We start from the raw sequence: 26980 nt of genomic DNA on the forward strand, positions 1-26980 counted from the left end.
GCACTGCTGCTGTCAAAGGAAGACTGGGCCCGGCTTAGCGGCTGGCGTTAGGTGCCTGGTGGCGCGGCTGTGGTCTCCCTGGATCACGCGTGGACTCGCCGGGCGACACCTGCCAGAGGGGCTGGTGAGGGCTGAGCCGCGCCAGCTCCGTCGGCATCCCGCATGCCGGCGCCCGGCGGGGCGCAATTTGTGGGTATCGCTTCTCGGCCTTTTGGCTAAGATCAAGTGGATTTTACGCTCTTTTTACTGCTTTTAAAGGATTGCGTCGGGTTTTTTAGAGGAAGGCACGGTGACCCTAATGCGTGACCAGTAGGTGGCTTGACCGCCGCTGCCACGGGGCGACCCGTGCCTTCCTTTTAGCCTTTTATCCCTGCTTTTATTTTTGTTTTTATTAGGCTGGGGATCCCGCAGTGGCTGGTGGCCTGTCCGCCGCCCTGTTGGGTGAACTGGTGTTTTTATTTTTTAGGTGTTTTTATAGTTTAGTGATCCTCGGCTCATCCCGGATTGGCGGACGGCGACAGGACCACGGCGGACGTCGGGACCACGGCGGCAGGAGGACTCTGCTCCAGGAACGACGTCGGTGGACCATCCCGGATGGCGACGGCCGGCGGTGCAGCGAGGAAGCCCTTCAGCGGGCCGTGGCTGGTAGCAGGTGGTGGCCTGCGTAATACCGCCCGGTTCTGCTGGAGGGCCGAAGGGGAGGTAGGCACCTTCCCCGACCGCCTGGCCTTCATCCGGGAGGTGGCCTTCGGGGAGCTGGGCCTCCGCATGGAGGACATCCTTTGTGTACAGCGGAATGGCCCCTTCCAGTTCTTCGAGGTCACCCTGTCCACCGACGAGGGTTACAGCAAGGTCCTGGAGCGGAGCAAGGAGAGGGCCCAGCACCCTCTCCTGGGACGATACACCATCGAGCCGCTGTGGTGGCCCGACAAGCGGGTAATAACTGTCCATTGTTTTAACCCGCATGTGACCGCCGAAGCCGTCCGCCAGTTCCTGAACAAGTATGTGGACCTTCTTCCTGGCCACAAGGAGATTCGGGATGAGCTGGGGATCTGGACTGGTCGACGCCAGTTCCAGGCCCGCCTGCGCCCGGACGCTAATGGCGCGGGCGGTTTTAGTCATCCCCCAGCCTATTTTAATCTACAGGGCAATAAGGCTTACTTGTTTTATTCCGGACAGCCTCCCTTCTGCCGACAGTGTCACAGCTTCGGACACACTCTGGAGGGATGCGCCAACTTACGCTGCCGCAACTGCCTGGAGTCGGGGCACATGGCCAGGGACTGCAAGGGCCCCCGTCGCTGCATCTACTGCAACGGCGAGGACCATCTGGCTCGTTCCTGCCCTAAGAAGAAAACGACGTATGCTGACGCTCTGTCGGGTAATGGAGCTGTCGGCAAGGAGAGTGGTGGGGGAGTGCAAGCCCCCACATTAGGGCAGGAACAGCCGGCGACGGGGGCAGGAGGAGAAGCCCTGGCCGAGGTGGAGGAGGCCCCAGCGACAGCGATGCAGGAGGGGTCTCCAGTCCTGGCTCCAGGTGTTAGCAGCAGGAGGAGAAAGAGCGGCGCATCCCCCCGGAGGAGGAAGAAGAGCAGAAGGGAGGCACAACCCGACGCTTCCAGCCCTCCGGCTGCCACCTTGCCAGCAGTGGCGGCCGGGGACCAAGGCCGAGAGAGTCCCCCCTCCCCGACGTTGGGGGCCCCCCAGCCGGTGTGGGACCTGGGACAGTCCCCTGCGCCCCCCCAGGAGTACAGTATTGTGCAGGACAAAGCAAATGAACAGGAGTACCTGGGGGGGCTGGAACTGGGGGGCCTTTTGGGTTTGACTGAGGAGGGGGGGCAGTAATGCGGTATTGTTTTTAATGGCTGGCTTTTATTATTTTATTGTGTTGTTTTTAATTGTATTTTACCTTTTTAACATTTCATGGCCAATTTTAATATTGTCACCTTGAATGTCAGGGGTTTGAGGAACGTTTTAAAGCGCACATCTGTTTTTAATCAGCTGGCATCTTCTCCCTTCAGCATTTGTTTTCTGCAGGAAGTCCACCTCCGGGACCAGCGGGACGAGGCGGGACAATGGAAGAGGGGTAGATCCTACTGGAGCGTAGGTGGTGTCCACTCCTCAGGCGTCGGGATCCTTTTTGGCGACCGCGCCTTTGAAGAAGTAAGATCGTTTACCGTTCTTCAAGGTAGGGTTTTGGGAGTGGACGCCACATGGAGGGGACAGCGCCTCCGGGCCATATGTGTCTACGCTCCAGTGGAGGCCTCATCCCGTATAACTCTCTTTGAAGAGTTGTCCCCGTTCTGTGTCACAGATCGACACTTGATTTTAGGAGGGGACTTTAACATCTCGTTGGAGGGTAGACAGGATGTCAGCTCTGGGCACTTTCGCCATTTTATTCGTTCCTTTAAACTTGTTGATGGTTTTAAGACATGCAACCCCAGCATGCCGGGCTTCACCTGGCATAATAGTCGCGGAGCCAGCAGTCGCATCGACTACATTTTAGCTTCACCCCCCGTTGTTTTTAAAAAGGTGTCCCTCTCCCCACAGTGGCCCACTGACCACTTGGCAGTGGAGGCCACTGTTTCCATAGACGCCCCTGAATGTGGGGGCGGCTATTGGAAAATGAACCTGCAGATCCTGGAGGAGAGCGATTTTAGACACCTTTTTTTAGATCACTTCTCCGAGTGGCAGAAGGACAAGCCTACCTTCCCCTCCGTGGCTGAATGGTGGGAGAGTGTGAAGGATAGGATCCGAACCTTCTCCATGCAGTACAGCAAGCAGCGCAGGATGAAGAAGAAATTCTCCATTCTGCAGCTGGAGAGAAGGTTGCGGGATGAATACGCCGCTCACAACAACGGGGGCGCCATCGACCACGAGCGACTGCTTGGCATAAAGGGTGAGCTGAGGCGCCTGCATGAACAGGCTGCCTCGGCCCTAATGCTCCGCGACAAAATGTGCCTGTGGGAAAACAATGAAAAGTGCAACGCCTTTTTTTTCCAGAGAGCCAGGGAAGCCCGGGAGGAGAAGAGCTTTGTCTCTCTCCGTGCCTCAAACGGCGACACGGCAACGACAACATCAGACATGCTGGAGGTTGCTAAACTGTTCTATTTTAATCTTTTTAAGGTTAGGGACACGGACCCGGTTGCAGGGGAGCGGTTCCTAGATAATATCTCACCTTGTCTTCCCAGTGACATTCGGGACGGCTTAGAAGCCCCCATCACCTTGGCCGAGCTGACCGCAGTGCTTGGCAGGATGAACCGCCGCAAGGTACCGGGCCTTGACGGACTCCCGGTGGAATTTTATTCCACCTTTTGGGATGTCCTCGGGCCGGAATTACTGCAGGTTGTAGAGGATGTTCAGCGCCGGGGTTTGCTCACTAGGAGCATGAGGTCAGGGGTTCTTTCCCTGTTGCACAAGAAGGGTGATCGTGCCGACCTTGGCAACTGGAGGCCCCTGACCATGCTTTGTGTAGACACAAAGCTCATCGCAAAGACCCTTACCGAACGCCTGAAGAAGGCCATGGCTCATCTGGTTCACAGCGATCAGACGTGTGGAGTACCGGGTCGATCGGCGACGTGGAACCTCCATCTCATCCGCGACGCCATCGCCTGGGTGGAGGACAGGAACCTCCCTCTCCTGCTGGTCAGCTTGGACCAGGAGAAAGCCTTTGACCGGGTAGATCACCGCTTCCTGTTTCAAGTATTGGGTAAGTTTGGCTTTGGACCCAATTATCTGGGGTGGTTACACACTTTGTATAATGAAGTTGGAAGCCATGTTGTTATCAATGGCTTCCTGAGTGACTTGGTGCCCCAGGTGAGTGGAGTGAGGCAGGGATGTCCCCTCTCCCCCCTCCTCTACGCGCTCTATATAGAGCCGCTGGCGTGCGCCATTCGCGCCCACCCCGGGGTCGATGGCCTTCTTATCCCAGGAAGTCGGGGGAAAACTGTTAAACTGACCCAGTATGCAGACGACACCACCCTTTTCGTCTGCTCGGATCAGTCTCTCGGTCATGCCATGAGCCTTGTTCATGCGTTCGGTAGGGCCTCCGGCGCGACGCTCAACCTCAGTAAGTCGGTGGCCAAGTATTTCGGCAGCTGGAAGGCGAGGGAGGACGTCGCAGGTGGTCTCACCCTCTGTGACGGACCTCTCAAAGTGTTGGGGGTCAACTTCCTTTCGGATGGTGCCGCCCGTTTGAACTGGGAGGAGCGGTTGGCGATCGCCAGGCGGAAGATCGGACTGTGGAAGTCCAGGTCCCTGTCCTTCCAAGGTAAGGTTTTAGCCTTAAAAGTGGATATTCTTCCCACCCTGCTCTACCTTGCACATGTGTACCCTTTGCCCCGCTTCATGCGCAGAGGCCTGACGAAGGACGTTTTCAACCTCGTCTGGGGGGGCAGGTACGAGTACGTGCGTAGGGAAGTGATGTATCTCGGAAAGGACAGTGGGGGGAGGGATGTTATTGACTTTCCTCTCAAGCTTGACTGCCTGTTCTTCTCGCAGCTCTGCACGCGCCTGGCAGCTCCCCTCGAGCACCCCCATCAGCACTTTGTGCGTCTGTGGCTGGCTCTCCCCATGAGACGTCTGGTGGCGTCGTGGACCAACCTCGGCCCCAAGGCTGAGACCCTGCCGGCCCACTACAGCCACGCTGTCAAGTGGAGTAAGTCTTTTCCGGCAGGTGTCAAGACAGAGGCCTTGACCAAGCATAGAGCGCTTTATAGGGCTTTGCTTGGTCATAGGGATACTCGGGCCATGCTGGGCCTGGAGGAAGGCACATGGGCGAGAATCCAGCCTAAGGGTTTGGATCATAGGCTGCAGGACCTGAACTGGCAGTGCCTTCATGGTAAGCTGCCAGTCAGGGACGTCTTACATAGGCATAAGCTGACCAGACACCCCCGCTGCCCCAGGCCCGAGTGCAGCGAGGATGAGACCATCAGGCACGTGTTTTGGGACTGTGGGCATGCACAGAGAGTTTGGGGGTTGGTAGCGGGCCTGTGTGGACGTGTGGACCCGCAGCCCGGTCTGACCTACGACAAGGTGTTGAAGGGGTGGGACCCCAAGCTCCATAACCCCTTCGGCCCCTGGATGTGGCTGCTGGTCAGCATTACCAAGCGAGAGCTGTGGAATGCTAGGACCGCGCTCATCCGCAGAGGGGTTCATCTGGAGGCACAAGGGGTATTCCGTAAAATCCGGGCCGACTTGGGTTTCAGGATGGAGACTGACGTCATCCAGCGGGGCTATCACGAGGCCAAGGAGAGGTGGAAGGGCCTCTTTTGGCTTTAGCCCCGTTTCGTTTAGGTGGTGACGCTCCATTCTACAGGGTTTGATGTGACACACCTTTCTGAAGCACACTGGAGATACTTCGGGTTTTAGGTGAGTGTGCTTTGTTTTTTTTTTGCGTGTGTTGTATTCAAAATGGTTTTATCTAACAGCATGTGCATAATTAATTGAGCACGGTTTTTGGTTGATCATTTTTAGCACCTATTTATTCATATTAACAATAACTGTATTTATTAACATTTTACTCTGGTTTGTTGTGCTGCTTTTTAAATGATTGACCTTGTTTTTATTCCAGAGGTGCTGATTTTACGTGTGTGGAAATGTATGACCCTGTCCCAACCTGACCCTGGTGTAGAGGTTGGAGGTCGCCGGGTGTGTTCCTCCTTTAATGGTTTTAGGTTTTAATAGCTGGCATTTAAGGTGGCATTTTATTTGTGTAAATGGCCATTTAATTGTAATTGTGTTTTAATTGATATTGTAATGACATTTTTTGGTGGTTTTATAGTTTTGTGTTTTATTGCAGTTCTGGAGATGTTTTGTTTAATATTGTTTTAATAATGGTTTGTTTTGTATAGCATATATAAGTAGCACTGTGTTGAGAATGTTTTAGCCTTTTATAAAGTATTTATGGATCTGTATTTGTGAACCAAAAAGGCTGTTTTATTATGTCTTGATGACAGTGCAAATTGATGTTTATATGCTTTGTATATTTGTGTGATTTTAATTGTTGTGCAGAACTGTATAATAAAGTATTGGGAAAAAAAATCTGTTCTTATCAGCGCTTTTTGGAGGGATTTTTTACTGCCAGGTTTTTTAGAGGAGGCAACAGCGAACCTAATGCGTGACCAGCAGGTGGCTTGACCGCCGCTGCCACGGGGTTAGCTGTTGTCTCTTTTTAGCGTGTTTTTTATTTTGGGTAGCCCTTGCAAGCCTAACGTGCAGGTTCGGGTGGCTTGACCGCCGTTCCCGCAGGGTGAGCTTGGGGTTTTATTTCCAGTTTTTATTAGTTTAGGCACCCAGCTAGGACACGTCGACTCCCTGCCCGGCTCCCGAGGACTCTCTTGCCCACCATCGCCAGGATGTCCGGGAGCCCACACAGGACCGTCGTAGTCATCCGGCATACAGCAGCCTTCAAGTGGACTCACCAGGAGGAACCGGAGAGTTTCCCGGAGAGACTGAGCTTCATCCGGGAGGTGCTCTTCGGCCTCCTGGGACTCACCATGGAAGACATCATCTGTGTGCAGCGCAACCAGTCTTCGGCCTTCTTCTATGTGACTTGCACTACGGAAGAGGGCTACAAGAGGATGTTGGCTGCATGCAGCCGCTTGGAGGAAGAGCTTCGCCGGATGTTCTATGACGTGGAGCCACTGTGGAAGCTGGACCGGAGAGTGATCACCGTCCACGTCTTGGACCCCTTCGTTCCAGCTGAAGCGGTGGCTGCCTTCCTGGGCAGGTTTGTCGACGTGGTCCCTGGGCACAGGGACGTGAGAGACCAGCTGGGTGTCTGGACTGGGCGCAGGCAGTTCCGGGTGTGCCTGCGCCCCGACGCTAGCTCCCCTGACGGGTATAGCCACCCACCTGCTTATTTTATTATAGGTCGTTGCAAGGGCTACCTTTTTTACTCCGGGCAACCCTCCTCCTGCCGCTTGTGCCACGGCCTGGGCCACACCGCGGACTCCTGTACCACCATGAAGTGCTGGAGATGCCTGGACGTCGGTCACCTGGCGAAGGACTGCAAGGGCCCCCTCCGGTGTAACCTGTGCAGAGGTGAGGACCATCTGGCCCGGAGCTGCCCTCAGCGCAAACCGTCCTGGGCCGACGCCGTTGCTCGGGGTTCGGCTGTGGACGGGGCCCGACAGCAGGCACTGCCGGGCTGCGCTGAGATGCACGGGGGAGCCGAGAGGGGAGCTGAGAACAGCGAGGAACAGCCCTTCGCCGGTGCTGATGGGGAGTCCACGGCTTCCAGCGCTTCGGTGGAGTCCCCTGGTAAGGGTCAAGTGGCCGTGGCTGAAAAGCGCGCAACCTCTCCCTCCAGGTTTGTCCAATGCAGGAGGAGGAAGAAGGCCCGGAGGAACGAGGACACTGCTTTAGGCCGAGAAGCGATCTTCCCCTTAGAGCTAATTGATCTGCAAAGTGTTTTGGTCTCCCCCCAAGAGAGACGTTTTTATGCAGGGCAGCAGGACTTTGCTAATGAACGCTCTTTTTTAGTTGCTGCCGAGTCGGGGGGGGACCTTAGTTTTAATGGGGATATTGTTGATGATGATAGTGTTTTACCTTTTTAGACATTTTAGGATTTCTGCTGTATTTATGTATTTAATACTGTTTTAACGTGTGTTGTAATGGTGTTGTAGGGTTGAAGTATTTTAGAAGTTTTATGTATGTGGTATTATATGATTGTTTTATAATATGTGTTATATATGTTGTTGTTTTATGATTGAATAGGTTAGGAGTGTGATTTATATGTGTATTTCTTTTAGTGTTGAAGTTAGCTTATTATGGGTAGTGTGATAAATGTCTTTATAGTTTTATGTGTTGGTTTTAGATTGTATGCAGAAATGTTGATTAAAGATGAATTAAAAAAAAAAAAAAAAAAAAAAAAAAAATCTGTTCTTATCAGTTTAATATCTGATACGTCCCCCATGGAGGGGACCACATATTAAACGGATTTTTGGAACAGGGAGCCGGAAGTGGGGCTTGCCCCGTCCGCTCCACGCATCGACCCGGTATTGCAGTGCTTCCGGGAATGGTGCACCTCTACTGCCCCCTGTTGTCGAAAGGCAGAACTGACTGACTGACTGACTGACTGACTGACTGACTGACTGACTGACTGAGTGAGTGAGTGAGTGAGTGACTAATAGACTGAGTGCTGTGAGGGGGGGGGCCCTGTCTGTGCGTGGCCCCCGTTTCCCGCCGTTTTTCTTTTTTTTTTTTTTTTTTTTTTTTTTTTTTTTTAAAGGAAGGTGACACACTGTTTGTGCGGTGGACAGCTGCGCTGAGGTAAGGCATGATGTCATCTTTGCCTTTTGAATTTCCCCTCATGTTTGTTAAAATGATTGCTGTCTTTTGAGAGGACAGGAGGACAGGGAGGAGTCGGGGCCCCGAGGACGGCGGCTGCGACGCCCCTGGGCATTCTACTCCGAGCGGGGGCGTCACGCAGGCCCGGCTAACGGCGACGGGCTTGGCGGCGGCCCCATATCGACTCGGGTCTCTCTTCATCCCGTATAAATCTTTCGCCTTTTACTAAAGATTTCCGTGGAGAGGGATAGCGATGAGTTCATGGTATTTTTGGAGGCTCTGCCCAAGCAGAGCTGCACTGCTGCTGTCAAAGGAAGACTGGGCCCGGCTTAGCGGCTGGCGTTAGGTGCCCGGTGGCGCGGCTGTGGTCTCCCTGGATCACGCGTGGACTCGCGGGGCGACACCTGCCAGAGGGGCTGGTGAGGGCTGAGCCGCGCCAGCTCCGTCGGCATCCCGCATGCCGGCGCCCGGCGGGGCGCAATTTGTGGGTATCGCTTCTCGGCCTTTTGGCTAAGATCAAGTTTTTAAAAACTTTTGGCGTTTTTCTTAGCCGTTTTACCCGTCGTGTTTTTTAGTTTAGCGGATACCAAGGGGATCCTAATGCGTGCCCAGCAGGTGGCCTGACCGCCGCTGCCACGGGGTGAACCTTGGTATCCTGTTTTAGTGTTTTTCAGCCCTTGTTTGTTTTTATTCACTTTTATTATTTTATTTTTTAGTCTAGTTTTTAGCTCAGCCCGTCTTGGACTACGGCGGAAGGACCTCTGGAACACTGCGCCTTGCTCCACTCCGAGTGGGACGGCTGATGCCGGAGCACCCCAGCTGGAGGATGGCAGCTACGGCTCCCAGGACGGCAGTGACGGCCCCAGCGGCGGCTCCAGTGGCCGGGACGACCCCCTCCTCCGGACCGGGTCCGATGGTAGGTGGCGGTCTGCTTAACACGGCCCGGTTCCGTTGGAGGAACCTGGATGGAGAGGCCCAGTTTCACGACAGGGTCTTCTTCATCCGGGAGGTGGTGTTTGGTGTGCTGGGCTTTAAGCTGGAGGACCTGATCTGCGTCCAGAGGAACCATCCCCAGAGGTTTCTGGATGTTACCTTGGCCTCTGAGGAGGCATACCGGAGGGTGCTGGAGCAGAGCAAGTCCGACCACCCGCTCTTGAATATGTACTCGGTTGAGCCCTTGTGGTTTACGGACAAGCGGGTGGTAACGGTGCATGTGTTCAATCCTTACGTGTCGGCGGAGGCCGTCTGCCATTTCCTCACTAAACACGTTGAGGTTTTACCAGGACACAGAGACGTCCGGGACGAGCTGGGTGTGTGGAATGGGCGCCGCCAGTTTCAGGTGCGACTGCGGCCGGATGGAAAGGGGGGATATCTTCATCCCCCAGCCTACTTTTCCATCGGGCCCAACAGGGGGTACCTGTTCTACACTGGACAGCCTACCTTCTGCCGGTCGTGCCAGGGCCATGGACACAAGGCGGAGGACTGCCCGGACCTTAAGTGCCGTAACTGCCTTGAGCCCGGGCACATGGCTAAGGACTGTAAGGGCCCCCAACGTTGCCGCCACTGTAGCAGCGAGGAGCACCTGGCCCGTGTCTGCCCCCAGCGCTCCTATGCGGGCGTTCTGGCGGGTGGTGGGCAGGTGAGGCGGGTGCCGGACCGGGAGCTGCTCCCTGCCCCAAAGCCAGGGGGGCCTCAGGAGAGGTCAGTGGGGGCCCAGGAAGAAGTGGCCAGGTCCCCAGTGAAGACCCCGTTGGGGGCTGAGGGGCCCCGGGCTCAGGCTGGGCAGTCCCCGCAGGCCCGGGCCGGGGTCACCAAAAGGAAGAAGAAGGGTGACCCCAAGGACAAAACTAAGAAGACGAGGAAGGAAGCAGAGGAGGCAACAGGTACCCCCAAGGAGGCGGCGCCCCCAGCTGAGGCCCCTGTACAGGTCGTATCGCCCCCCGCCCCCAAAACAGAAGATATAAGTTGGAATTTGTCAATGTTGTCCCCAGCCCTTCCCCAGGAGGACATTACCTTTTCGGGCCTGGAGGTTTCACCAAACGACCAGGCCTACCTGGAGGACTCCATGCTGGGGAAAATTCTGGGCATGAGCGGGGAGGGGGAACAGGGGTCTTAATAGCTGGTTTTAGGGTTTATAGTTTTTAAAATTTTTATGGTTTTAATTTCTTATTGTTTTATTCTTTTTTTAATCCCCCCATGGCTGATTTTAAAATTTTTACTGTTAACGTCAGAGGGTTGAGGAACCCAGTCAAAAGGGCCGCGGTCTTTGATGAACTGACATCCTCCCCTTTCAATCTCTGTTTCTTGCAGGAAGTCCACCTCAGGGACCAGCGGGACGTGGCTCTTTTCTCACAAGCGTGGAAGAGGGGTAAGTCCTGCTGGAGCGTTGGTGGTGTCCATTCTTCAGGCGTCGGCATCCTTTTTGGTGACCGGGCCTTTGAGAATGTGAGTACCTTCACTGTAGTGCAGGGAAGGGTTTTGGGAGTGGACGCCACCTGGAGAGGTCAGCACATCCGGGCGATGTGCGTTTACGCTCCAGTGGAGGCCTCGTCCCGCATTGCGCTTTTTGAGGAGCTGGCCCAGTTTTGTGTCACTAATAGACACATAATTTTAGGAGGGGACTTCAATACTTTTTTAGAAGGGAAAGGGGATGTCAGCACTAAACATTTTAGGAATTTGATCCGCAGCCTCAACCTCTCTGATGGTTTTAAAACGTGCAACCCCACAGATCCGGGCCATACCTGGCACAACAGTCGTGGGGCCAGCAGCCGTATTGATTATATTTTAGCTTCGCCCTCTGTTGTTTTTAGGAAGGTTTTGAGGTCTCCACGGTGGTACTCGGACCATACATCGGTCGAGGCCACAGTTTCCATCGACGCCCCTACCTTCGGGAGGGGCTATTGGAAGCTGAACGTGGAGATCTTAGAAGAGAGAGACTTTAGGTCTCTCTTCCTGGATCATTTTACTGCGTGGCGGGGCTGTAAGGCAGCCTACGTCTCCACGGCCGCATGGTGGGAGAGCGTAAAAGAGAGGGTTAGAGCTCTAGCTATCCACTATTGCGGCCAGCGTAAAGCTAAAAGGCTTTACGAAATCCAACGGCTAGAGACCAGGCTGCAGAGGGAGTATGCCCGCCACAACAACGGAGGGGCTTTTAACTTTGAGGAGGTGCAGGCAGCCAAAGCTAAGCTGAGGGGCCTGCACGAGCAATCGGCTGCGGCCTCCTTGTTTTGGGCCAGGGCTTTGGAAAGGGAGGAGAATGAGAAATGTACAGCCTTCTTCTTTAATAAGGTGAAACTGGCCCGTGAGGAAAAGTGTTTCACTGCCCTCCGGGACCAAGGAGGCAACCTGGTCTCCGATTCGGCCCGGATGCTGGAGGTTGCTAAATGTTTTTACGGTGACCTTTTTAAGAAAAGGGAGACCGAACCTGAGCTAGGGGAGCAGTTTTTATCTAAACTCAAACCTAGTCTTCCCAGTGAGGCAAGGGACAGCTTAGATGCCCCCTTCACTCTAGCCGAGCTGACTGAGGTGCTAGGCAAAATGAACCGGCGCAAAGTTCCTGGTCTCGATGGACTCCCCGTGGAATTCTATTCCACGTTTTGGGAAGTCCTCGGGCCGGAGCTGCTAGAAGTGGCTGAGGACGTGCAGCGTCAGGGCATGCTCACCAAGAGCATGCGGTCAGGGGTCTTGTCTTTGTTGTACAAGAAGGGCGATCGTGCCGAACTTGGCAACTGGAGACCCCTGACAATGCTTTGCGTAGATGCAAAGATCATAGCAAAGACCCTAACTGAGCGCCTAAAAAAGGCCATGACCCACCTGGTCCATAGTGACCAGACTTGCGGGGTCCCGGGTCGATCTGCGACTTGGAATTTACATTTAATTCGGGACGCGATCGCCTGGGCTGAGGACAGGAATGTCCCTCTGGCACTCGTTAGCTTGGACCAGGAGAAGGCGTTTGACCGAGTGGACCACTGCTTCCTGTTTGGGGTATTGAGCAGGCTAGGTTTTGGGCCTAAGTTCTTGGGATGGGTTCATGCGCTTTATACTGAGGTTGGTAGCCATGTGTCGATTAATGGTTCCCTCAGTGATTGGGTTCCCCAGTCAAGTGGAGTGAGGCAGGGTTGCCCTCTCTCCCCCCTCCTCTACGCTCTATATATAGAGCCGTTGGCGAGCGCCATCCGTGCCCATCCAGGTATCAACGGCCTGATCCTGCCAGGGAGTGGGGGCCTGACGGTAAAGCTGGCCCAGTACGCAGACGATACCACTCTGTTTGTGTGCTCGGACCATGCGCTCGGTCACGCCCTGGGCTTGGTGCAGGCGTTCGGGAAGGCCTCCGGGGCTGCACTTAACCTTAGCAAGTCGGTGGTCAAGTACTTTGGCAGCTGGAAGGCGAGAGAGGACGTCCCGGGGGGGCTCACTCTCTGCGGCGGCCCTCTCAAGGTGTTGGGGGTTAACTTTCTTTCGAAAGGTGCTGCCCGGGTAAACTGGGAAGAGCGTTTGACGATCGCCAGGCGGAAGATGGGGATGTGGAAGGCCAGGTCCCTGTCCTTCCTGGGTAAGGTTCTCGCCTTGAAGGTTGATATCCTTCCCACCCTCCTCTACCTCGCCCATGTGTTCCCCATGCCCCGCTTCATGCGGAGAGGCTTAACTAAGGATGTGTTTAACCTTGTTTGGGGCGGCAGGTATGAGTATGTGAGGAGGGAAGTGATGTACCTTGGAAAGGACAGTGGGGGGAGGGATGTTCCTGACTTCCCTCTCAAGCTTGACTGCCTGTTCTTCTCCCAGATCTGTGCACGTCTGGTGGCTCCCCTAGAACACCCCCACCAGTATTTTGTTCACTTGTGGCTGGCCCTGCCCATGAGACGTCTGTTGACGTCGTGGTCCAACGCCGGGCCCAAGGCGGAGACGCTGCCGGCCCACTATCACCATGCTATTAAGTGGAGTAAGTCTCTTCCGGCAGGTCTCCCCCCAGGGACCCTCACCAGGCACCGAGCCCTGTATCGGGCTGTGCTGGTGAAGAGGGGAACCCGTGCTGTGCTGGGCCTGGAGAAGGACACCTGGACCAGGATCCAGCCCAAGGGGTTGGATAACCGGCTGCAGGACCTGAACTGGCAGTGTGTGCATGGTAAGCTGCCGGTCAGGGATGTACTGTACAGGCACAAGCTGACCAGACACTCAGGCTGCCCACGTCCCGAGTGCTCAGAGGAGGAGACCCTCAGGCACGCCTTTTGGGACTGTGGGTATGCCAGGGAGGTCTGGAGATCAGTGCAAGGCCTGTGCAGGAAACTAGACCCGCAGTTTGTGTTGTCCTACGATAAGGTGATGATGGGGTGGCCCCAAGGTCCTCAGACTCCCTTCCCGCCCCGGATGTGGCTGCTGATCAGCATGACCAAACGTGAACTTTGGAATGCAAGGTCGGCACTCATCCATAAAGGGGCAGATTTGAGGGCCTGGGGATTATATCGAAAGATTGTGGCGGACTTGGATTTCAGGATGGAGCGGGACATCATCCAGTGGGGCTACCACGAGGCCAAGGAAAGGTGGAAGGGCCTTCTGCGGCCATAGCCCCACTAACATCTTGGTGAGTACGAGCTCCATCCAGGAAGGTCGGTGTGGCACGTGAGTTGTGAACGCACGCACCTTATACTGTGCCTTTCTTGGTGGTGCGTTAATGTTTTTTTTCAGTGTCACACCATAAAGTTCACAAGGATCGGAAACCCTTTGCAATGGGATTTTAAGCCTGGGGGTGATTTTGAAAATAACCACTGACACTCAATGGTTTTTGATTAATATTTGCTTATTTATTGAATGTCTGGTGTGGTTTATGTATTTTATATTTAAATTTTAAACTCTGATATGGGCTGAATTTTAAAATGTCTTGTTTGAAATCCTCTTAAGGAGATTATAATTGTAATATTTTATTGATTGAAATAAAAATTGTAATTGAATTTGAAATAGCCGGAATGATGAGTGAAGGTTGGCCGAGTTGATGAAGCGACGGGTATCCAACTCTGACTGGTTTAAAAAAAAAAAAAAAAAAAAAAAAAAATCTGTTCTTATCAGATTGTAGTATCTGTGTAGTAGTATCTGTTCTTTTGGCTAAGATCAAGTTTTTAAAAACTTTTGGCGTTTTTCTTAGCCGTTTTACCCGTCGTGTTTTTTAGTTTAGCGGATACCAAGGGGATCCTAATGCGTGTCCAGCAGGTGGCCTGACCGCCGCTGCCACGGGGTGAACCTTGGTATCCTGTTTTAGTGTTTTTCAGCCCTTGTTTGTTTTTATTCACTTTTATTATTTTATTTTTTAGTCTAGTTTTTAGCTCAGCCCGTCTTGGACTACGGCGGAAGGACCTCTGGAACACTGCGCCTTGCTCCACTCCGAGTGGGACGGCTGATGCCGGAGCACCCCAGCTGGAGGATGGCAGCTACGGCTCCCAGGACGGCAGTGACGGCCCCAGCGGCGGCTCCAGTGGCCGGGACGACCCCCTCCTCCGGACCGGGTCCGATGGTAGGTGGCGGTCTGCTTAACACGGCCCGGTTCCGTTGGAGGAACCTGGATGGAGAGGCCCAGTTTCACGACAGGGTCTTCTTCATCCGGGAGGTGGTGTTTGGTGTGCTGGGCTTTAAGCTGGAGGACCTGATCTGCGTCCAGAGGAACCATCCCCAGAGGTTTCTGGATGTTACCTTGGCCTCTGAGGAGGCATACCGGAGGGTGCTGGAGCAGAGCAAGTCCGACCACCCGCTCTTGAATATGTACTCGGTTGAGCCCTTGTGGTTTACGGACAAGCGGGTGGTAACGGTGCATGTGTTCAATCCTTACGTGTCGGCGGAGGCCGTCTGCCATTTTCTCACTAAACACGTTGAGGTTTTACCAGGACACAGAGACGTCCGGGACGAGCTGGGTGTGTGGAATGGGCGCCGCCAGTTTCAGGTGCGACTGCGGCCGGATGGAAAGGGGGGATATCTTCATCCCCCAGCCTACTTTTCCATCGGGCCCAACAGGGGGTACCTGTTCTACACTGGACAGCCTACCTTCTGCCGGTCGTGCCAGGGCCATGGACACAAGGCGGAGGACTGCCCGGACCTTAAGTGCCGTAACTGCCTTGAGCCCGGGCACATGGCTAAGGACTGTAAGGGCCCCCAACGTTGCCGCCACTGTAGCAGCGAGGAGCACCTGGCCCGTGTCTGCCCCCAGCGCTCCTATGCGGGCGTTCTGGCGGGTGGTGGGCAGGTGAGGCGGGTGCCGGACCGGGAGCTGCTCCCTGCCCCAAAGCCAGGGGGGCCTCAGGAGAGGTCAGTGGGGGCCCAGGAAGAAGTGGCCAGGTCCCCAGTGAAGACCCCGTTGGGGGCTGAGGGGCCCCGGGCTCAGGCTGGGCAGTCCCCGCAGGCCCGGGCCGGGGTCACCAAAAGGAAGAAGAAGGGTGACCCCAAGGACAAAACTAAGAAGACGAGGAAGGAAGCAGAGGAGGCAACAGGTACCCCCAAGGAGGCGGCGCCCCCAGCTGAGGCCCCTGTACAGGTCGTATCGCCCCCCCGCCCCCAAAACAGAAGATATAAGTTGGAATTTGTCAATGTTGTCCCCAGCCCTTCCCCAGGAGGACATTACCTTTTCGGGCCTGGAGGTTTCACCAAACGACCAGGCCTACCTGGAGGACTCCATGCTGGGGAAAATTCTGGGCATGAGCGGGGAGGGGGAACAGGGGTCTTAATAGCTGGTTTTAGGGTTTATAGTTTTTAAAATTTTTATGGTTTTAATTTCTTATTGTTTTATTCTTTTTTTAATCCCCCCATGGCTGATTTTAAAATTTTTACTGTTAACGTCAGAGGGTTGAGGAACCCAGTCAAAAGGGCCGCGGTCTTTGATGAACTGACATCCTCCCCTTTCAATCTCTGTTTCTTGCAGGAAGTCCACCTCAGGGACCAGCGGGACGTGGCTCTTTTCTCACAAGCGTGGAAGAGGGGTAAGTCCTGCTGGAGCGTTGGTGGTGTCCATTCTTCAGGCGTCGGCATCCTTTTTGGTGACCGGGCCTTTGAGAATGTGAGTACCTTCACTGTAGTGCAGGGAAGGGTTTTGGGAGTGGACGCCACCTGGAGAGGTCAGCACATCCGGGCGATGTGCGTTTACGCTCCAGTGGAGGCCTCGTCCCGCATTGCGCTTTTTGAGGAGCTGGCCCAGTTTTGTGTCACTAATAGACACATAATTTTAGGAGGGGACTTCAATACTTTTTTAGAAGGGAAAGGGGATGTCAGCACTAAACATTTTAGGAATTTGATCCGCAGCCTCAACCTCTCTGATGGGTTTAAAACGTGCAACCCCACAGATCCGGGCCATACCTGGCACAACAGTCGTGGGGCCAGCAGCCGTATTGATTATATTTTAGCTTCGCCCTCTGTTGTTTTTAGGAAGGTTTTGAGGTCTCCACGGTGGTACTCGGACCATACATCGGTCGAGGCCACAGTTTCCATTGACGCCCCTACCTTCGGGAGGGGCTATTGGAAGCTGAACGTGGAGATCTTAGAAGAGAGAGACTTTAGGTCTCTCTTCCTGGATCATTTTACTGCGTGGCGGGGCTGTAAGGCAGCCTACGTCTCCACGGCCGCATGGTGGGAGAGCGTAAAAGAGAGGGTTAGAGCTCTAGCTATCCACTATTGCGGCCAGCGTAAAGCTAAAAGGCTTTACGAAATCCAACGGCTAGAGACCAGGCTGCAGAGGGAGTATGCCCGCCACAACAACGGAGGGGCTTTTAACTTTGAGGAGGTGCAGGCAGCCAAAGCTAAGCTGAGGGGCCTGCACGAGCAATCGGCTGCGGCCTCCTTGTTTTGGGCCAGGGCTTTGGAAAGGGAGGAGAATGAGAAATGTACAGCCTTCTTCTTTAATAAGGTGAAACTGGCCCGTGAGGAAAAGTGTTTCACTGCCCTCCGGGACCAAGGAGGCAACCTGGTCTCCGATTCGGCCCGGATGCTGGAGGTTGCTAAATGTTTTTACGGTGACCTTTTTAAGAAAAGGGAGACCGAACCTGAGCTAGGGGAGCAGTTTTTATCTAAACTCAAACCTAGTCTTCCCAGTGAGGCAAGGGACAGCTTAGATGCCCCCTTCACTCTAGCCGAGCTGACTGAGGTGCTAGGCAAAATGAACCGGCGCAAAGTTCCTGGTCTCGATGGACTCCCCGTGGAATTCTATTCCACGTTTTGGGAAGTCCTCGGGCCGGAGCTGCTAGAAGTGGCTGAGGACGTGCAGCGTCAAGGCATGCTCACCAAGAGCATGCGGTCAGGGGTCTTGTCTTTGTTGTACAAGAAGGGCGATCGTGCCGAACTTGGCAACTGGAGACCCCTGACAATGCTTTGCGTAGATGCAAAGATCATAGCAAAGACCCTAACTGAGCGCCTAAAAAAGGCCATGACCCACCTGGTCCATAGTGACCAGACTTGCGGGGTCCCGGGTCGATCTGCGACTTGGAATTTACATTTAATTCGGGACGCGATCGCCTGGGCTGAGGACAGGAATGTCCCTCTGGCACTCGTTAGCTTGGACCAGGAGAAGGCGTTTGACCGAGTGGACCACTGCTTCCTGTTTGGGGTATTGAGCAGGCTAGGTTTTGGGCCTAAGTTCTTGGGATGGGTTCATGCGCTTTATACTGAGGTTGGTAGCCATGTGTCGATTAATGGTTCCCTCAGTGATTGGGTTCCCCAGTCAAGTGGAGTGAGGCAGGGTTGCCCTCTCTCCCCCCTCCTCTACGCTCTATATATAGAGCCGTTGGCGAGCGCCATCCGTGCCCATCCAGGTATCAACGGCCTGATCCTGCCAGGGAGTGGGGGCCTGACGGTAAAGCTGGCCCAGTACGCAGACGATACCACTCTGTTTGTGTGCTCGGACCATGCGCTCGGTCACGCCCTGGGCTTGGTGCAGGCGTTCGGGAAGGCCTCCGGGGCTGCACTTAACCTTAGCAAGTCGGTGGTCAAGTACTTTGGCAGCTGGAAGGCGAGAGAGGACGTCCCGGGGGGGCTCACTCTCTGCGGCGGCCCTCTCAAGGTGTTGGGGGTTAACTTTCTTTCGAAAGGTGCTGCCCGGGTAAACTGGGAAGAGCGTTTGACGATCGCCAGGCGGAAGATGGGGATGTGGAAGGCCAGGTCCCTGTCCTTCCTGGGTAAGGTTCTCGCCTTGAAGGTTGATATCCTTCCCACCCTCCTCTACCTCGCCCATGTGTTCCCCATGCCCCGCTTCATGCGGAGAGGCTTAACTAAGGATGTGTTTAACCTTGTTTGGGGCGGCAGGTATGAGTATGTGAGGAGGGAAGTGATGTACCTTGGAAAGGACAGTGGGGGGAGGGATGTTCCTGACTTCCCTCTCAAGCTTGACTGCCTGTTCTTCTCCCAGATCTGTGCACGTCTGGTGGCTCCCCTAGAACACCCCCACCAGTATTTTGTTCACTTGTGGCTGGCCCTGCCCATGAGACGTCTGTTGACGTCGTGGTCCAACGCCGGGCCCAAGGCGGAGACGCTGCCGACCCACTATCACCATGCTATTAAGTGGAGTAAGTCTCTTCCGGCAGGTCTCCCCCCAGGGACCCTCACCAGGCACCGAGCCCTGTATCGGGCTGTGCTGGTGAAGAGGGGAACCCGTGCTGTGCTGGGCCTGGAGAAGGACACCTGGACCAGGATCCAGCCCAAGGGGTTGGATAACCGGCTGCAGGACCTGAACTGGCAGTGTGTGCATGGTAAGCTGCCGGTCAGGGATGTACTGTACAGGCACAAGCTGACCAGACACTCAGGCTGCCCACGTCCCGAGTGCTCAGAGGAGGAGACCCTCAGGCACGCCTTTTGGGACTGTGGGTATGCCAGGGAGGTCTGGAGATCAGTGCAAGGCCTGTGCAGGAAACTAGACCCGCAGTTTGTGTTGTCCTACGATAAGGTGATGATGGGGTGGCCCCAAGGTCCTCAGACTCCCTTCCCGCCCCGGATGTGGCTGCTGATCAGCATGACCAAACGTGAACTTTGGAATGCAAGGTCGGCACTCATCCATAAAGGGGCAGATTTGAGGGCCTGGGGATTATATCGAAAGATTGTGGCGGACTTGGATTTCAGGATGGAGCGGGACATCATCCAGTGGGGCTACCACGAGGCCAAGGAAAGGTGGAAGGGCCTTCTGCGGCCATAGCCCCACTAACATCTTGGTGAGTACGAGCTCCATCCAGGAAGGTCGGTGTGGCACGTGAGTTGTGAACGCACGCACCTTATACTGTGCCTTTCTTGGTGGTGCGTTAATGTTTTTTTTCAGTGTCACACCATAAAGTTCACAAGGATCGGAAACCCTTTGCAATGGGATTTTAAGCCTGGGGGTGATTTTGAAAATAACCACTGACACTCAATGGTTTTTGATTAATATTTGCTTATTTATTGAATGTCTGGTGTGGTTTATGTATTTTATATTTAAATTTTAAACTCTGATATGGGCTGAATTTTAAAATGTCTTGTTTGAAATCCTCTTAAGGAGATTATAATTGTAATATTTTATTGATTGAAATAAAAATTGTAATTGAATTTGAAATAGCCGGAATGATGAGTGAAGGTTGGCCGAGTTGATGAAGCGACGGGTATCCAACTCTGACTGGTTTAAAAAAAAAAAAAAAAAAAAAAAAAAATCTGTTCTTATCAGATTGTAGTATCTGTGTAGTAGTATCTGTTCTTTTGGCTAAGATCAAGTTTTTAAAAACTTTTGGCGTTTTTCTTAGCCGTTTTACCCGTCGTGTTTTTTAGTTTAGCGGATACCAAGGGGATCCTAATGCGTGTCCAGCAGGTGGCCTGACCGCCGCTGCCACGGGGTGAACCTTGGTATCCTGTTTTAGTGTTTTTCAGCCCTTGTTTGTTTTTATTCACTTTTATTATTTTATTTTTTAGTCTAGTTTTTAGCTCAGCCCGTCTTGGACTACGGCGGAAGGACCTCTGGAACACTGCGCCTTGCTCCACTCCGAGTGGGACGGCTGATGCCGGAGCACCCCAGCTGGAGGATGGCAGCTACGGCTCCCAGGACGGCAGTGACGGCCCCAGCGGCGGCTCCAGTGGCCGGGACGACCCCCTCCTCCGGACCGGGTCCGATGGTAGGTGGCGGTCTGCTTAACACGGCCCGGTTCCGTTGGAGGAACCTGGATGGAGAGGCCCAGTTTCACGACAGGGTCTTCTTCATCCGGGAGGTGGTGTTTGGTGTGCTGGGCTTTAAGCTGGAGGACCTGATCTGCGTCCAGAGGAACCATCCCCAGAGGTTTCTGGATGTTACCTTGGCCTCTGAGGAGGCATACCGGAGGGTGCTGGAGCAGAGCAAGTCCGACCACCCGCTCTTGAATATGTACTCGGTTGAGCCCTTGTGGTTTACGGACAAGCGGGTGGTAACGGTGCATGTGTTCAATCCTTACGTGTCGGCGGAGGCCGTCTGCCATTTTCTCACTAAACACGTTGAGGTTTTACCAGGACACAGAGACGTCCGGGACGAGCTGGGTGTGTGGAATGGGCGCCGCCAGTTTCAGGTGCGACTGCGGCCGGATGGAAAGGGGGGATATCTTCATCCCCCAGCCTACTTTTCCATCGGGCCCAACAGGGGGTACCTGTTCTACACTGGACAGCCTACCTTCTGCCGGTCGTGCCAGGGCCATGGACACAAGGCGGAGGACTGCCCGGACCTTAAGTGCCGTAACTGCCTTGAGCCCGGGCACATGGCTAAGGACTGTAAGGGCCCCCAACGTTGCCGCCACTGTAGCAGCGAGGAGCACCTGGCCCGTGTCTGCCCCCAGCGCTCCTATGCGGGCGTTCTGGCGGGTGGTGGGCAGGTGAGGCGGGTGCCGGACCGGGAGCTGCTCCCTGCCCCAAAGCCAGGGGGGCCTCAGGAGAGGTCAGTGGGGGCCCAGGAAGAAGTGGCCAGGTCCCCAGTGAAGACCCCGTTGGGGGCTGAGGGGCCCCGGGCTCAGGCTGGGCAGTCCCCGCAGGCCCGGGCCGGGGTCACCAAAAGGAAGAAGAAGGGTGACCCCAAGGACAAAACTAAGAAGACGAGGAAGGAAGCAGAGGAGGCAACAGGTACCCCCAAGGAGGCGGCGCCCCCAGCTGAGGCCCCTGTACAGGTCGTATCGCCCCCCGCCCCCAAAACAGAAGATATAAGTTGGAATTTGTCAATGTTGTCCCCAGCCCTTCCCCAGGAGGACATTACCTTTTCGGGCCTGGAGGTTTCACCAAACGACCAGGCCTACCTGGAGGACTCCATGCTGGGGAAAATTCTGGGCATGAGCGGGGAGGGGGAACAGGGGTCTTAATAGCTGGTTTTAGGGTTTATAGTTTTTAAAATTTTTATGGTTTTAATTTCTTATTGTTTTATTCTTTTTTTAATCCCCCCATGGCTGATTTTAAAATTTTTACTGTTAACGTCAGAGGGTTGAGGAACCCAGTCAAAAGGGCCGCGGTCTTTGATGAACTGACATCCTCCCCTTTCAATCTCTGTTTCTTGCAGGAAGTCCACCTCAGGGACCAGCGGGACGTGGCTCTTTTCTCACAAGCGTGGAAGAGGGGTAAGTCCTGCTGGAGCGTTGGTGGTGTCCATTCTTCAGGCGTCGGCATCCTTTTTGGTGACCGGGCCTTTGAGAATGTGAGTACCTTCACTGTAGTGCAGGGAAGGGTTTTGGGAGTGGACGCCACCTGGAGAGGTCAGCACATCCGGGCGATGTGCGTTTACGCTCCAGTGGAGGCCTCGTCCCGCATTGCGCTTTTTGAGGAGCTGGCCCAGTTTTGTGTCACTAATAGACACATAATTTTAGGAGGGGACTTCAATACTTTTTTAGAAGGGAAAGGGGATGTCAGCACTAAACATTTTAGGAATTTGATCCGCAGCCTCAACCTCTCTGATGGGTTTAAAACGTGCAACCCCACAGATCCGGGCCATACCTGGCACAACAGTCGTGGGGCCAGCAGCCGTATTGATTATATTTTAGCTTCGCCCTCTGTTGTTTTTAGGAAGGTTTTGAGGTCTCCACGGTGGTACTCGGACCATACATCGGTCGAGGCCACAGTTTCCATCGACGCCCCTACCTTCGGGAGGGGCTATTGGAAGCTGAACGTGGAGATCTTAGAAGAGAGAGACTTTAGGTCTCTCTTCCTGGATCATTTTACTGCGTGGCGGGGCTGTAAGGCAGCCTACGTCTCCACGGCCGCATGGTGGGAGAGCGTAAAAGAGAGGGTTAGAGCTCTAGCTATCCACTATTGCGGCCAGCGTAAAGCTAAAAGGCTTTACGAAATCCAACGGCTAGAGACCAGGCTGCAGAGGGAGTATGCCCGCCACAACAACGGAGGGGCTTTTAACTTTGAGGAGGTGCAGGCAGCCAAAGCTAAGCTGAGGGGCCTGCACGAGCAATCGGCTGCGGCCTCCTTGTTTTGGGCCAGGGCTTTGGAAAGGGAGGAGAATGAGAAATGTACAGCCTTCTTCTTTAATAAGGTGAAACTGGCCCGTGAGGAAAAGTGTTTCACTGCCCTCCGGGACCAAGGAGGCAACCTGGTCTCCGATTCGGCCCGGATGCTGGAGGTTGCTAAATGTTTTTACGGTGACCTTTTTAAGAAAAGGGAGACCGAACCTGAGCTAGGGGAGCAGTTTTTATCTAAACTCAAACCTAGTCTTCCCAGTGAGGCAAGGGACAGCTTAGATGCCCCCTTCACTCTAGCCGAGCTGACTGAGGTGCTAGGCAAAATGAACCGGCGCAAAGTTCCTGGTCTCGATGGACTCCCCGTGGAATTCTATTCCACGTTTTGGGAAGTCCTCGGGCCGGAGCTGCTAGAAGTGGCTGAGGACGTGCAGCGTCAGGGCATGCTCACCAAGAGCATGCGGTCAGGGGTCTTGTCTTTGTTGTACAAGAAGGGCGATCGTGCCGAACTTGGCAACTGGAGACCCCTGACAATGCTTTGCGTAGATGCAAAGATCATAGCAAAGACCCTAACTGAGCGCCTAAAAAAGGCCATGACCCACCTGGTCCATAGTGACCAGACTTGCGGGGTCCCGGGTCGATCTGCGACTTGGAATTTACATTTAATTCGGGACGCGATCGCCTGGGCTGAGGACAGGAATGTCCCTCTGGCACTCGTTAGCTTGGACCAGGAGAAGGCGTTTGACCGAGTGGACCACTGCTTCCTGTTTGGGGTATTGAGCAGGCTAGGTTTTGGGCCTAAGTTCTTGGGATGGGTTCATGCGCTTTATACTGAGGTTGGTAGCCATGTGTCGATTAATGGTTCCCTCAGTGATTGGGTTCCCCAGTCAAGTGGAGTGAGGCAGGGTTGCCCTCTCTCCCCCCTCCTCTACGCTCTATATATAGAGCCGTTGGCGAGCGCCATCCGTGCCCATCCAGGTATCAACGGCCTGATCCTGCCAGGGAGTGGGGGCCTGACGGTAAAGCTGGCCCAGTACGCAGACGATACCACTCTGTTTGTGTGCTCGGACCATGCGCTCGGTCACGCCCTGGGCTTGGTGCAGGCGTTCGGGAAGGCCTCCGGGGCTGCACTTAACCTGAGCAAGTCGGTGGTCAAGTACTTTGGCAGCTGGAAGGCGAGAGAGGACGTCCCGGGGGGGCTCACTCTCTGCGGCGGCCCTCTCAAGGTGTTGGGGGTTAACTTTCTTTCGAAAGGTGCTGCCCGGGTAAACTGGGAAGAGCGTTTGACGATCGCCAGGCGGAAGATGGGGATGTGGAAGGCCAGGTCCCTGTCCTTCCTGGGTAAGGTTCTCGCCTTGAAGGTTGATATCCTTCCCACCCTCCTCTACCTCGCCCATGTGTTCCCCATGCCCCGCTTCATGCGGAGAGGCTTAACTAAGGATGTGTTTAACCTTGTTTGGGGCGGCAGGTATGAGTATGTGAGGAGGGAAGTGATGTACCTTGGAAAGGACAGTGGGGGGAGGGATGTTCCTGACTTCCCTCTCAAGCTTGACTGCCTGTTCTTCTCCCAGATCTGTGCACGTCTGGTGGCTCCCCTAGAACACCCCCACCAGTATTTTGTTCACTTGTGGCTGGCCCTGCCCATGAGACGTCTGTTGACGTCGTGGTCCAACGCCGGGCCCAAGGCGGAGACGCTGCCGACCCACTATCACCATGCTATTAAGTGGAGTAAGTCTCTTCCGGCAGGTCTCCCCCCAGGGACCCTCACCAGGCACCGAGCCCTGTATCGGGCTGTGCTGGTGAAGAGGGGAACCCGTGCTGTGCTGGGCCTGGAGAAGGACACCTGGACCAGGATCCAGCCCAAGGGGTTGGATAACCGGCTGCAGGACCTGAACTGGCAGTGTGTGCATGGTAAGCTGCCGGTCAGGGATGTACTGTACAGGCACAAGCTGACCAGATACTCAGGCTGCCCACGTCCCGAGTGCTCAGAGGAGGAGACCCTCAGGCACGCCTTTTGGGACTGTGGGTATGCCAGGGAGGTCTGGAGATCAGTGCAAGGCCTGTGCAGGAAACTAGACCCGCAGTTTGTGTTGTCCTACGATAAGGTGATGATGGGGTGGCCCCAAGGTCCTCAGACTCCCTTCCCGCCCCGGATGTGGCTGCTGATCAGCATGACCAAACGTGAACTTTGGAATGCAAGGTCGGCACTCATCCATAAAGGGGCAGATTTGAGGGCCTGGGGATTATATCGAAAGATTGTGGCGGACTTGGATTTCAGGATGGAGCGGGACATCATCCAGTGGGGCTATCACGAGGCCAAGGAAAGGTGGAAGGGCCTTCTGCGGCCATAGCCCCACTAACATCTTGGTGAGTACGAGCTCCATCCAGGAAGGTCGGTGTGGCACGTGAGTTGTGAACGCACGCACCTTATACTGTGCCTTTCTTGGTGGTGCGTTAATGTTTTTTTTTTCAGTGTCACACCATAAAGTTCACAAGGATCGGAAACCCTTTGCAATGGGATTTTAAGCCTGGGGGTGATTTTGAAAATAACCACTGACACTCAATGGTTTTTGATTAATATTTGCTTATTTATTGAATGTCTGGTGTGGTTTATGTATTTTATATTTAAATTTTAAACTCTGATATGGGCTGAATTTTAACGGTGTGTTAATGTCTTGTTTGAAATCCTTTTAAGGAGATTATAATTGTAATATTTTATTGATTGAAATAAAAATTGTAATTGAATTTGAAATAGCCGGAATGATGAGTGAAGGTTGGCCGAGTTGATGAAGTGACGGGTATCCAACTCTGACTGGTTAGATAAAAAAAAAAAAAAAAAAAAAAAAAAAAAAAAAATCTGTTCTTATCAGTTTAATATCTGATACGTCCCCCATGGAGGGGACCACATATTAAACGGATTTTTGGAACAGGGAGCCGGAAGTGGGGCTTGCCCCGTCCGCTCCACGCATCGACCCGGTATTGCAGTGCTTCCGGGAATGGTGCACCTCTACTGCCCCCTGTTGTCGAAAGGCAGAACTGACTGACTGACTGACTGACTGACTGACTGACTGACTGAGTGAGTGAGTGAGTGAGTGAGTGAGTGACTAATAGACTGAGTGCTGTGAGGGGGGGGGCCCTGTCTGTGCGTGGCCCCCGTTTCCCGCCGTTTTTCTTTTTTTTTTTTTTTTTTTTTTTTTAAAGGAAGGTGACACACTGTTTGTGCGGTGGACAGCTGCGCTGAGGTAAGGCATGATGTCATCTTTGCCTTTTGAATTTCCCCTCATGTTTGTTAAAATGATTGCTGTCTTTTGAGAGGACAGGAGGACAGGGAGGAGTCGGGGCCCCGAGGACGGCGGCTGCGACGCCCCTGGGCATTCTACTCCGAGCGGGGGCGTCACGCAGGCCCGGCTAACGGCGACGGGCTTGGCGGCGGCCCCATATCGACTCGGGTCTCTCTTCATCCCGTATAAATCTTTCGCCTTTTACTAAAGATTTCCGTGGAGAGGGATAGCGATGAGTTCATGGTATTTTTGGAGGCTCTGCCCAAGCAGAGCTGCACTGCTGCTGTCAAAGGAAGACTGGGCCCGGCTTAGCGGCTGGCGTTAGGTGCCCGGTGGCGCGGCTGTGGTCTCCCTGGATCACGCGTGGACTCGCCGGGCGACACCTGCCAGAGGGGCTGGTGAGGGCTGAGCCGCGCCAGCTCCGTCGGCATCCCGCATGCCGGCGCCCGGCGGGGCGCAATTTGTGGGTATCGCTTCTCGGCCTTTTGGCTAAGATCAAGTTTTTAAAAACTTTTGGCGTTTTTCTTAGCCGTTTTACCCGTCGTGTTTTTTAGTTTAGCGGATACCAAGGGGATCCTAATGCGTGCCCAGCAGGTGGCCTGACCGCCGCTGCCACGGGGTGAACCTTGGTATCCTGTTTTAGTGTTTTTCAGCCCTTGTTTGTTTTTATTCACTTTTATTATTTTATTTTTTAGTCTAGTTTTTAGCTCAGCCCGTCTTGGACTACGGCGGAAGGACCTCTGGAACACTGCGCCTTGCTCCACTCCGAGTGGGACGGCTGATGCCGGAGCACCCCAGCTGGAGGATGGCAGCTACGGCTCCCAGGACGGCAGTGACGGCCCCAGCGGCGGCTCCAGTGGCCGGGACGACCCCCTCCTCCGGACCGGGTCCGATGGTAGGTGGCGGTCTGCTTAACACGGCCCGGTTCCGTTGGAGGAACCTGGATGGAGAGGCCCAGTTTCACGACAGGGTCTTCTTCATCCGGGAGGTTGTCTTTGGTGTGCTGGGCTTTAAGCTGGAGGACCT

General features: G+C 54.3%; 3 non-coding genes and 1 pseudogene across 3 annotated transcripts; all 4 read left to right on the forward strand.

Moving 5' to 3' along the window:
- The first annotated feature begins 7793 nt into the window (after positions 1-7793).
- On the forward strand, positions 7794-8031 carry LOC140579943 (U2 spliceosomal RNA; annotated as a pseudogene).
- Positions 8032-8470: 439 nt separating this feature from the next.
- Positions 8471-8584, forward strand: LOC140580014 (U5 spliceosomal RNA). The gene has a single exon (XR_011983795.1). It is a non-coding gene; the product is annotated as a U5 spliceosomal RNA (small nuclear RNA).
- Positions 8585-25484: 16900 nt separating this feature from the next.
- LOC140579979 (U2 spliceosomal RNA) lies at positions 25485-25683 on the forward strand. Its single transcript, XR_011983769.1, has one exon. It is a non-coding gene; the product is annotated as a U2 spliceosomal RNA (small nuclear RNA).
- A 431-nt stretch (positions 25684-26114) lies between these two features.
- Positions 26115-26228, forward strand: LOC140580016 (U5 spliceosomal RNA). The gene has a single exon (XR_011983796.1). It is a non-coding gene; the product is annotated as a U5 spliceosomal RNA (small nuclear RNA).
- The last annotated feature ends 752 nt before the right edge of the window (positions 26229-26980 follow it).

Source organism: Paramormyrops kingsleyae, chromosome 18, assembly GCF_048594095.1.
Source record: "Paramormyrops kingsleyae isolate MSU_618 chromosome 18, PKINGS_0.4, whole genome shotgun sequence".
Taxonomy (NCBI): Eukaryota; Metazoa; Chordata; class Actinopteri; order Osteoglossiformes; family Mormyridae; genus Paramormyrops; species Paramormyrops kingsleyae.